We start from the raw sequence: 13341 nt of genomic DNA on the forward strand, positions 1-13341 counted from the left end.
CCTGGTCTGACATCACCACCAGCCAGCCTGTTCACAGGTGGGCATGAGGGTAAATAATCAGAATCTGTGTCTTCTGAAGTGATTCAAGGTATACATACACACACACACACCATACACGTCTATCTTTCATTCCCTATCTGAAAGTCATAGAAGTAGTTGTATCCTTATTTTTTAATCCAAATGTCTTTATGTGCTGAGTTGATCAACAAAATACCAGTCACATGGGAAAGGAAATTGGGGATTGCAGTATATTTCCAAGGGACTCAATTTTTATACTACTAATAAAACAGTACAGTACAGCTTTGTCAAAATGACACGAACTGCTTTGAAGACACATTGAAGATATTATAGCTAAAATACCCTATCACCCCAGTTATAAAAGACTATGGAGTAAAATGACACAGGTCAACCAGTAGGCCAGGCATGTTGCTGATTCATGTTACAGTATCAGAAGGCATGGCAGTCAAGTTAAAAAACTGTTAGTTATTTTTTGATACAAACCTTTATAACAGTCTGTGTCCAATATTTATAACCCCTTTTGACTTCACTGACCTCCTAATAGATTAATAACAGGTCACATCACATGTTTTGAATGTGTTATAGCTGCAGGCTGTAGTTCTTTATCACTATTTGTAAAAGTGCATGATTGTCATTTACTTTTCATCCTCATTAAGTTCTTCTAGTGTCCCGTTGGGTATATATTGTTGTTTACTATTTTTTAATTGCAATTCGATATTTTCCAATGATATTGATATAGATTAGTAAAAACTGTAAGTTTTAACGATACTTTTCTGGTTACACTATTGGACCGAGGTGGGGGTTGCTGTGTCCTGATGATTCTCAATGAACCATAGGAAGAGCATTTAGCTGGTCTGTGATAATAAACCTCCAATAATGAGCTTTATGTAACAGGGGTGGAGGCTAGGTGATCCCGTATACCGCAAGGAAGCGTCTTAACCACTATGTAAAAGATACAGGGCTTGCCTGCATTTAAGATTACTAAACTTTTAATCAATCAATTGATCTTTATTTTATAGCGCCTTTCATCACAAAGCGCTTTTAACCACAAAAACTTTTAACCTCATCGCATTGACTGGGGACAGAAGAAAACTTGCTTAACTAGATAATTTTGTATTACAAAGTTCCCTTTCAACTACGAAATGTAATCATTACTGAATGGGTATATACCACTGTCAGGAGGTGAGAGGTGTGGGTAATAATGAACTGTCCAATCTCCCAGAGCTCTACAAAGCACTCTGCGTCCCTCACTCTTCCCCATCACTCTCTGGTAGAGAGGTGGCTGTGTCCTCAACCCATGGTTCTCCCAAGGGAGAGTGGACGACGCACCCGGGAAAGTATCCCACGCAGGAAGCTGTCTTCATGGTCTTCCTCCTCCCTCTCCTTTTCCATCCCCAAGGAAGAACAAGAGTCGCCATTCCAAGTGATCGGCAAACTTGGAGCAGATTGAGAAGCTTTGGCTTTCCAAGGCACGTGTGCCTGACAGGGACAAAGCACTACTGTTGGATGCCTCAATTACACCAGGGCAAAAGTTTGGTCCCATTGACACTGCAGCACTCTCACCGCGTGCAGGAATCCACTAATGAGCTGGTGCATTTGCTTCCCAAGCGACCACCCTCAGTGTGCAAACCAGCTCTAAACTGGAGCTCAAAGACCGGCACAGTCACCTGGTACAATAGGTTTCGCTGCATGGCGCAGATGCAGAAGCCTCAGGCCAAGCCACAAGCCATGCAGCAGCCCTAAGAGTTTGCTGCCACAGGCCTAGGGCCCCTTTTCAAGGAGCCATCTGAAGTATTGGCATCAGTGCACCATGGACATTTAGGTGCTTACTACCTTTCAGACCAGCTACTCACTTCAGTTCAAGCACCGTTTCCCTCCCTTTTGGGGCATGACTGTAGCATCAGTCACGGGCCCACAGGACACTGTGGTGGTGTCTCAGGAGGTAGCAGCTGTGCTGCATAAACTGACTATTTGCATGATATACCCCCTCAGTATCAGTTAAATATATCAGTTAAATATTGACTGAGGATTTTGACTGAAGAATTCTAGTGAAGTGGCAACATATTTTTTTGAAATGCAATTGCTCTAAAATTATTTTTAAACTTTAAAAGTGTCAAGCACCAACTCACTATCGCTAACCAGGACTTGTTCATAGATACTTCATAGCTGCCTATCTCGAAGGTGGTATGTTGAAGAACTTGTTTTTGGCAACACATTAATATGTTGGCATATTGCACAAGGATAATGCCCATCCATAAACTGCTTGTGGAGATGAGGAGTTACAGAAGATAACCATTTACATTTTACAGATTTTAGTTACTTTCTGTATAGTATACTGTAATTACTTTGTTTTGTGTTACAAAAAATAAAGGATAAAAAATACAAGCAAGCAGTGTGGATAACAACAATTTTTAAAAAAGATGTTACTGAGAAAAAAAAAACAAAAAACACACAGAATGTATCAGCAATGGCAAGGGCAATCATTCAGTGACTGAGACAGTTGATAAAAAGAACAAGCTCAGAAGGGAACAAGTGCAAATGGAAGTGAATGACAGGAAAATGAACAAGCATGCTGCTACCAGTCAGAGCTATAACTGCAGGCAAAGATCAATTACAATGTTGGTTATAAACTTCTGTATACAAATACACCTTTTATATAAAAAGACAAGACCTGCTGTGAAGAAATACAGTTGTCTCCAGCTAAGAGAACATCCCTCGGGAAGCAAATGAATTGCTGTCTTAGCCAAAGCGTTGTTTAAGATATGAATCAGTTAATTAATAAATACATATTATTTACTAAGCACATGCATCAACATATGAAATGAACAGAATAAGTAAGAGAAAAGCAATAGGCAAGTGTATGTTAATAAACTTTAATTATAAAGTAAAAGACAAACTAACGTTAGTAAACTAACTGTCAAACTAAATGAACACAGCACCCCTACACACGTTAACAAATTTAGCAGCAGAGCTAGATTAATTATGAATACCTGTATAGGAGCAGAACATTATTTACAACCTTTTTTACACTGTTTCCAGTCATTCTGGGTGAAGTGAAAATTAAAAGCAAAAGAAAATTCCTCTTATAGACTAAGAACAAAAAAAAAAAAAAAACATGACATTCAACTACCCTGACACAGAGTAGATCAAAAATGTAATTAAACACACCCAGTAATTGCTATAAGGAACACTTAGAAAGAGAATAATTTAAAGCTATTTGCTTGTCAACCCTGACATTGTAGATGATGTCAGTAAATGCAGGCAGATTAAAAAAGAACTGTCAAAAATTCTTCTGTGGTTGATAGTGGTCTATAACAGACAAAATGTTAAAAAAAAAAAACTGAAGTTGAGCAACCAGAAAGTTATCAATTAGCAAGCTTTAGAACTGGACCCCTGAACCCTATGATTTGCAATCTGTTACTAGGAACAGTAATTGTATATCCATTACTGCATACATACTGTACATTACTGTAGTGTTTAAACATTCCACCCCCTGGTTCATAGGATTACAAGCATAATAGTGGCTCATCATCACCTAAAATGCTTGACAGTCTGGAGTTATTTTTGAGATAATCCACAACAGCACGGGCTGATGCCTTCTCCAAATGGCTGTCTCAGATAAAGAATTGTATTTTGTTGCTGCTTCTGTACTAAGAAGTGAATACGCAATGTTTCATGTTTTTTGGGGTTGGTTCTGTAATGAAGCTGGTAGCTGGTTTCACAGACTCTGAATAAACCAAAATAATTTTGGTAGTTGTTTTACTTTTTTTTTTTTTTTTTGCTTTCTATTGACATTGACTTATTGGGTTATTATTTTATTTACTTTTAAAGTGCTAAGTATTAATTAAATATTCTATGGGGTCTCTCACCACAACTAAAGAGTGTGGCATTGTCAGGACTACACTTATTACATGTCTTTATTGTACAGGATTCACAGGAGTAAAATAGCCACACATTCATAATTAACTCAAAAGTCTTACCATATATCAAAATCTGCATTTACAATGAAGTTTAACAGGAATAGCAGCAAATCTGGTAGAATTCCTATGAATCTACATCAATTACTTTAATGTATAAACTTTCTTTCGAAAACCATCTAATAGCTGGTTTCAAGGGATTGTAATAAAAACCTACATCTTTGAAGTCTGAAGTAAACCAGACAGGAATGTTTGTGGTCAAGGGGCGGTCTCCATGAAATGTCTCTAAAGAGACGGTTTTCTGATGCTGCCAAACCGCCTGAGAGCCAGGCATTGGTGGTGAGAAGATTATAATGTGATTGATAGTGAAAGTGACACTGTCTAAATCCTATTCTTGAAAGGCCACAGTGTATGTCTTGTGTTACTCATTTTCATTATTCACCGACATCATCTTGAAATATTGGTTACATCTAACAGTAGGCCACCGATGATCCATATTGGCCTCATCGACTATTTATTTAATTTTTTAATTTTTAAATACATTACCAGAGTCAGTCAGGTAGCATATCAAATATGTTATTAAATCAAGGCCCTATATTTTATTTTATTTTATAGATAGCTTCATAATGACCAAAAAAATGTATTATTTTACATAAATGTACTGGAGATAAATCATTATTTTCACATGCTTGAGAAACTCTTGGTTATGCATAACTATACCGGTAACTAAAAGACAACTCTAAGACTGCATCATGTTGTTGTGATCTTTAATGAATTTTTTATGGGTCCAATATTTTATTTGATCATGTAAGTACATATTTTAATTACCTTGCTTAGCACTGACATTTAACCAATGGTGCACAGTATTTACATTTTATTGATGTCATACATTTGACTGACCTTTAACTGTAATCTCTTTTTACAGTTATTTCATTTAAAAATGTATGTATTGCCATTCTGTTGAAATATTTTACTTGCATTCTCCAAAGTTTAAAGTAATCTGACCGTTTATCACTTCTCATAAAGGACAATCCCTACAACTAATTTGTAACTATGGTTCAGCTATCCTTACAGCAGTGTTGTGTGTGGTGTGTGTAATATATATATATATATATATATATATATAGATATATATAATATATATGATATATATATATATATATATGGTAATATTAATTAATGATTAATTACATGGTTGGTTCCGACTCCAGTAACCACTACTGGGTCCTAATGCCCCCAAGTAAAGTCTCTGCACAATAAGAACTATTTATTTTAAACCTGATTTAATTCTTTTTAATATCCCTTATTTACCACACCAGTATCATTTACCAGGGTATTCATTAACCCATCTTTAGTTTTTACTTCCAAACACTTCACATTAATTACTTTGTTTACCAACCAGCTTGCTTACATTGTCTTTTACGTTTTTTTAACTGACCAATCCCTTACTATATATATATATATATATATATATATATATATATATATATATATATATAGTGCCGAGAAAAAAAAGTTTGTGAACCCCTTACGATTTTCACATATTTCAAACCTAAAATGTTATTAGATCTTAGTCTAAGTCCTAATAATAGATAAAGACAACCTGATTAAACAAATGACACAAAAACATGATACTTTTCTACATTTATTTATCTACAAATGATTCAACATTCAACATTGAAAAAGTATGTGAAGCTCACTTCAGCTCCTGCCATAACATTTTGATGTGGTTTAGGTCCAGACTTTGACTAGGCCATTCTAAAACGCAGAATTTATTCTTCTGCAGCCATTCTTTTGTAGATCTACTTGTATATTTAGGATCATTGTCTTGCTGTATGGCCCTGTGATGAGTCAAAGGGTTTTCGGTCTGTGATTCAGCCTCCCGACAGTAGATGGCATCAAACCAACTCGGGACTTCCCTTACCAAGATCTCGTGACCATGGCAAAAGTCATCTTTTGAGGGGCGGCACCTTGGTGAGGGGCGGAAGTACGAGTATGTAACTTCCAGCCACTGGAGTCAAGTGAAGGAGAAGGACACGTGTCGGTTGGGGATTGGTGTTCCACTGACTACAGAGGCGGGACATTACATACTAAAGGGAACGTACTACTGTGTTCGGGGTTGGTCCGAAAATAAAGTAGGAGGAGTAACGGGTGAAGGGAGAGACTGGTTTTGTGCAGCGGGATTTTTGAAATACTAACATTTCTTTTGTCTTTTTTTTGTTTATGGTCACCACGAAGACAAATTAAAGACGAGTCATCAGTTTGTTTTGGATTTCACCCCTGCACTCCTTCCCTCACACCATTTTGTTTTTTTGTTTGTTATTTAATCCTTTTGTTGTGTATAGAAAATAAAAATAAATTATTTTATTTCTGTACACATAAATTACTGTCTGGACATTCCATTTAATACACTCTCTCCTCACACGTGGTGTCAGAAGTGAAAATGGATCCAGCTACAGTTTTGACAATGTTTAGGGAGCAGGAGGAGAAGCGAGAGGAGAGAGAGACACGGCACCTGGAACAGCTCGCCCAGTTCTTGGGACAGCTGGTAGAAAAACTATCAATATCAACATCAGAGAGAGCGGTTGCCCGGATGTTTGCAGCTCAGCCTAATCTTCAGAAGATGACCTCGGAAGATGATCCCGAGGCTTTCTTGATTACGTTTGAGAGAGTGGCAGAGGCTGCAGAGTGGCCTAGGGAACACTGGGCCATGAAATTGGCACCCTGCCTGACAGGGGAAGCTCAGGCAGCATATCGAGCCCTGACGGCCACGAATGCAGGGGACTATGTTAAAGTTAAAGAAGCCATTCTCTCACGCCTCGGGATCACGGAGGAAACATACCGGCGCCGTTTTCGGGAATACCAGCTGTCCAAGGGGATGCGGCCCCGGGTTGCGGGACAATATCTTTTAGATCAGTGCACCCGGTGGCTGCGGCCAGAAGAACATACACCCCAAGAACTGGTGCAGAAAATAGTTATAGAACAGTTTGCGTCTATACTACCGCCAGGGAATCGAGAGTGGATTAAGAGGAATAGACCTACCACTCTCGAGGATGCCCTCCTCCTGGCGGAGGCCTACGAAGACGCAAACGAAGGTGCCGGGTCAGACCCCACTCCTGCCCCTAAACTAACTCGGACCAACCAACCAATGAAGCCCAGAGGGGGTAACCGGACCTTCAGACCATGGAGGTCGAGGTTAGCCCCATCCTGGGCGAGAGAGAATCCCCCTAACCTGCCGGTCGCGGACTCGCAGGACAGATTAACTCCGTTGATGCCTCCTAACCAAGTGTGCTACCAATGTAATGAGCCTGGACACATTGCCAGGAATTGTCCAGTAATAAAGGTGGACCTGGCGACAAGATCCTGGTCAGCAGTAACAGGTAGGAACACTGGGGAATGTCGGGAGGGCCCTTATCAGTTAAGAGTACAGGTCGGGGGAAAGAGTACTTACGCATTTGCGGACTCTGGGTGTGCACAAACATTGATTCGGCAAGCTCTCTTGGATGGGGTAGCCTGGGAGCCACAGGGTAAAGTGGCTATCTCCTGTATTCATGGAGAAACTCGGGTTTATCCCACCACTAAAGTTAGACTTATTGTAGGTGATTATTCAGCTTGCGTTAAAGTGGCTGTAGCGCAATGTTTACCATACCCTGTTCTCCTGGGAAGAGACTGGCCGTTTTTTGATCGTATTTTAGGTCGGGAAATGGTCTTAGTTTCTACCAGGGGACAATTAAAGCAACAGGAGAAAACAATTGGCGAGATTTTTCCGTTGCAATCCGACCTGTTTAACCCTAAAATCCGCCCAAGAAAAACAAAAAGAGAGCGTCGGGTGGAAAAATATGAGGGAACTCTGAGACGACAAGGGGAGGGGTCTGACACAAAAGTAAACCAATCGCTGAAACGGCAAGGAAAGGGAGTAGGTATTCAGTGTAACCGGGGCTGCGAGGTTACTGAGGTGGAAGGTCATGTAATAAAAGACACTCCTCTCTGTGTACCTAACCATTGGGACCGAGATATTGACTTGGGATATGAACAACAAAATGATCCCACGTTACAGTATGCTTGGAAACGGGTTAGATATATCGAGGGGAAGGATATGCAGGAAGGACAACCGGTGGTATTTCCGGGCAGAATCAGGGAGGCCGTCCAGGAGGGAGTTGCTGTAGTCAAGGCGGGACAGTACCAGGGCCTGAACTAGGAGCTTTGTGGAGTAGTTGGTGAGGAAGGGGCACATTCTGCATATGCTGTTGAAAGTAGGAGAGGGAGGGGTCGAGTGTGACACTGAGGTTCTTGGTGGATGAGGAGGGAGAGAGGGTGGTGAATTCAAGAGGAATAGAGATAGGGAGATTAGCTCTGGGGGAGAAAGAGGTGCCAAGAAAAGGAGGTGTGTTTTGGTCATATTGAGTATAATATGATGTAAGTGCATCCAGGAGGAGATGGCCAAGAGACAGGTAGAGATACGGGAGGAAATGTCGGTGTCATCTGTTGAAAATATAGTACTGTACCAACAAAATCAACTACAGTACATCTAAATGGAGGCCTGCTTATCTTAAAACACAATCCTTTCAGCTATGTATTTTTGACATTCTATCTTTGTGTTCCCTGAAAAAATCAGATAGGCATCACACTTGATTAACCATCACTGAAGTAAAAATTTTATAGGGTCAGATATGTGAGTGCTGACTGTATGCCAGCACATGTTTTTATTATATCTGTATTTATTTTTTTACAAAAGGTTATTAAGTTTACAGGCTGTCAGCATTTTATTTCAGACAAAATACGAGAGCCTAGTTAATAAATCTGATTTTAGAAGCATAATTTAGTAAACCTACCTATTAACTAGCCAGCAGGTTTCCAATCTGACAAATTTAGAATCCAACACACACAAAGAGCTTCATTTTGAATGATATCGATTTGAAGAGGTGTTAGTTCTATGGCCTTATACAGGCAGATTTTTTCTTTTTTTTTTTGGGGGGGGGGGCTTTTTATAACATAAACATGTGTTGAAGGGGCAAAGCTGTACTCTTGGGTTTAAAAAATAATTTCATTTATATTAAAGAAATTACATATTTAGCATATAGCACAACATTTCATCGATAATTTTGTTTCCCTTGTTGAGTTAGATACACAGAGGATACATTTTGTATGTAAAGCTTTTCAATTTGGAAAAAAAAAAGCTATCAAAACATGTAATATATTTGGAGAACTGATTGGTCTTGCTAAATGTATGTAAAACAAAGCTAGGAAAGCAAACTTAGTTTTTTTTCTAGGGAAGTGTATTAATCCTCCCCGCCTGCCCCCCATAGGGGACCTTTTTGAGGGGCGGACCGGGTGGCCCACCCACCCCCCCACACCCCCCCCACACACACACACACACACACACACTTTTTAGTTCCAAGTCCCGCCTATGACAGCATACTGTGCTATGAGGAGCTGATTAATTTGTACATCATCATGTTAATATATACATATCCTTGTTGTCGTATACTTTTTAAAATAAATCAGCCTTAATTGTGTTCAGATTCATTAGTAAAGGCAGAATGCATCAGTCATAACATGCCAGAGAAAGCCAGTTTAATTAATATAAATAGCAAAGGTCAATAGATGACTCTGATACACAATTCCAGCAGCATGGCATTTCATGTCTTATTTCCAGAGCCTCTCATTATTAATATAAACCTGCTATTGTGTTCAAAGCTTTATTTCAATATGAAACTTTTTCTAAGAAAACCCATCCAAGTTGGTTGGAAGAGATTCCACTTTTTCCTTCAACCAGTCCTGAACTGACTTTATTTTTACCAGAATAATCAAGTGCCAGACATCTTTTGCAAAACTAACCGGTATTCAACCATAGCTAACGAAAATCTCTGCCTCTGATTGGCTGTCAGTGATATGCGAAAAAATACGGATAAACACAATTGAGTACACCTCTTGAGACAAACCAAACAACAGCCAACGGAAAAAGGACGCTGTTCACTGGTCCCTAATAAACTTTATAATTTCCTCTTTTAATATTTCATGTCTTTGTCATGATTTCAAACAGCCGCACACAGTAAAAAGGGCAGTAAAAAGAAATGACCCTCACTAAAGTACCACAACCCACCAGCCTATTCTCGATGCACCGGGAAAATGTATACATGAGCACATTATTACCTAATTAAACGTTTCAGTACCATCTGCCAATCTAGTGGCTTCTATTGAAAGGTAGTTGCCTGCTGGAACGTCACAGCATCAGCTGTGAATCCAAATTAAAATCAGTCCACCCAAGTGCCCGCTTTTTCATTTTTATTTCTATTGGACAACAAATACTAAACAAAGACACAATTGGTCCAAATGTATTTTATTATCCACCAAAACCAGCTAATAAATAACTTGCATTGATAAAAGCAACCAGTCCTGCAACTGCTGAGACAGCCAATCACAGCCTGTCAGCTCGATGGAGCTCAGCGTCTTTCAACGACAACAAACCGAGACATGGACAATTCAGTAATATTGCTCAATTCAGATAAACTGATAGCAGCTCTGATAAGTAAATTATTCAGGATAAACACACATTAAAAGCATTAATTTGCTTCATTTAAATCACGCTTAAATCACGTGTGAAAAAGGGTATTTCTCTTGTATTATTGTTAATACATTCTATGTCTAAGTTGTGAAGAAAACAGAAAATAGATAACACAATCCAGTTATGCTTACAGTTTTTTTTTTTTTTTTTTTTTTTTTTTTTTTTAATTCAACATGATAGCATAACCCATAAGGATTAATCCTAACTCTAGCACACTTTTTTTTTATTTTTTTACTTCAAAGCTTCCATTTACAGGATTTATTGAGTTTTAATGGTCTTAAAGCCTAAGACAGGGCTGAAATTAAATCCCACAAACGTAATGGTCCTCATGAAGAGCGATGATCCTCGTTAGTTAATCAAATGAAAGGTCCACACAATGTGCAAAATGCAGAGTTAATCCTCACTAATTGATAAGCTGATTACATCCATCTTGTTAAAATGTCATTTACATCTGTCTCAGGATGAGCTTGAAGCAAAATTAGAAGATATCACATTGCAGTTAAATGTCTAAATTTACTGAAAAAAATTATTATAAACTAGCAGTATACAATTCTTAAAATAATGGCTTCAATTCTACAATTCCAGATTGTTATAATACAGTATAACAACTGAGTTGGCAGCTGGCAATTTATGTTTGTCTCTGTTTAATAGTCTTGCAAAAAGAAATAATTAGATATTATTTTAAATACAAGCACATTTCAGAAGATATACAGTATTGACAGATTACAAAAAAAAAAATAAAAAATAATAATAAATTCTGCACATATACTACTTGTTAAAAGCCAATAAACATGTCAAGAAAACAATTGTTGTATCTTCCATTTTCATGTACACTATTGTTCTAACTCACTGTTAATTTATTCAATTAACATAACGGTAAGAAATAACAACAATATTTAGTTTATAAATTAGGGCTTTTTGTCTGGATGATTACAATTCAGGATGATGGATGATTCCAGGTCCTAAGTGAGAAAGAGTTCCACAAAAGAAAGCAAAAATTAATGGCAACACCATGTTAGTATTTTATTTTTATGCATTTAAATAGTAAAAGTATGAAGATAACAATAGATCAGCACATACTTTAATTTAACAACATATTCAGATAGGAAAACAGGTGTAATAGCAGTCTGTAGAAATTATCTGTATTGCTTTTTGAGACCAAATAAACAAAAATGAGACCTTTCAAATACATTCAAGTCTAAAGTACATAACCAAGGTTGTTTGGTTTTTGTTTTGCAAATTCCATGCTTTTGATATCCTACGTAAGGGGTTTATAATGGCATTTTCACATGGTCCATAGCGCACAAAATGCAAAAGACACTGAGGTCAAAATTTTATGAGCAGCTGCTAATAAGCAATATGGACACATGTGCTCTCAATATTACTTGATTTGCATTGTTTATATACATTAATGAGTGTTATGATCAGGAACAGCTTTTCCAGAAATAGAACACAATTCAGCGGTTTAATTAAAATGACTGATTTCTACACAGCAAAAGCTTTCAACAACTCCTAACGATAACGGATTATGCCAGAATTACACTGCAGAACCTACAAAGGCAGTGGGGTTTATTTGATTTTAGCTTTAAAAAAACTAAATTGTAAGCAGAGCTAAGCATATATTGCATGGCACCCTATTTCTCCTTTGCCTGTCTGATGTGTATTTTACTGAAAACAAAAATGTGTTCTCAATTGCTGACAGCTTTTAGCCTCAGGGATACCTTTTCTAATCTCACTGATCATTGCATTTCTGACACCAAATCCATCAGTAAAGTGTTCTGCACTTCTCCCAATTTCTGTTATCCTTTAATGTACACTTTTATTGACAGTTATACAACATTTCTTATGTTTCAATAGGATCTACAATGCTCTGTTTTTTATGTTCTCGTGACTTCAGAATTACCATTAGACAACATTATAAGCATCATTCTAAAACCACAGGCAGTTCTTATTGGCATTTTTACTGTTTAGCTGTTGATTTGTTCACCACTTGACCACACATGAAATCCAGTAAATATGGTGTCATCCAGTAATAGTCGATAGTAATCCCCTAAGGCTAAAATTGTCATGTGATTATAATTGTGTGTTACTTGCCAAAATCACAAGCTGTTAAGCAAATTAGAAGACATTCAAAATATAAAGTAGGCAAAAGCTGAAGGACAGTATTTTTTTTATATGTACATACAATGTATATATAGCATTGTGTCAGCTTTTAGAATTTTAATAGTGTCAAAGTAGAAATGTCAAACTGATAGAATATATATATAAAAAAAAAAAAAAAAAAAAAAAAAAAAAAAAAAACAACCTAACCAGTTTGATCCGGTGAAAACAAACAAGACTGTTCTCAAATCACTTTCAACTCTGCCAGCGTCAGATGGCTGTATGAGATAAGTAAAAAATGCTCTATTGTACTGTATAATGATACAGCATTGAGTCCTTTAATACCCATAACACATATCTAATCCTTAATCACACACTTGCACTGTATATGCTGCAGTCAAAGTGTAACCAAAACTACATTTTAGTGAGGATCTACAGTATGTTAATCCCTTGATGTATGGTTATCAATTATATTTAATCCCAAGCTGAAGTGTATTCTAGTTTCCAGTTGTTGTGCAGCCAATGTAAGGGAAATATGGCTTTTATTTCTACTACAACAAGGCCTACTCTAATAATAATAATAATAATAATAATAATAATAATAATAATAATAATATAAACAAATAGTCAATCTAAAGTAGGCATACAATAAATCCCGTTTATACCTGTCTGTACAACAGCTGTCTGTGCAGCAACAAAAGCAAGATATGTTTTAATAAAGTACAACTCAGACACCCAATT

The sequence above is a fragment of the Polyodon spathula genome, chromosome 2 (genome assembly GCF_017654505.1).
Source record: "Polyodon spathula isolate WHYD16114869_AA chromosome 2, ASM1765450v1, whole genome shotgun sequence".
NCBI lineage: Eukaryota > Metazoa > Chordata > Actinopteri > Acipenseriformes > Polyodontidae > Polyodon > Polyodon spathula.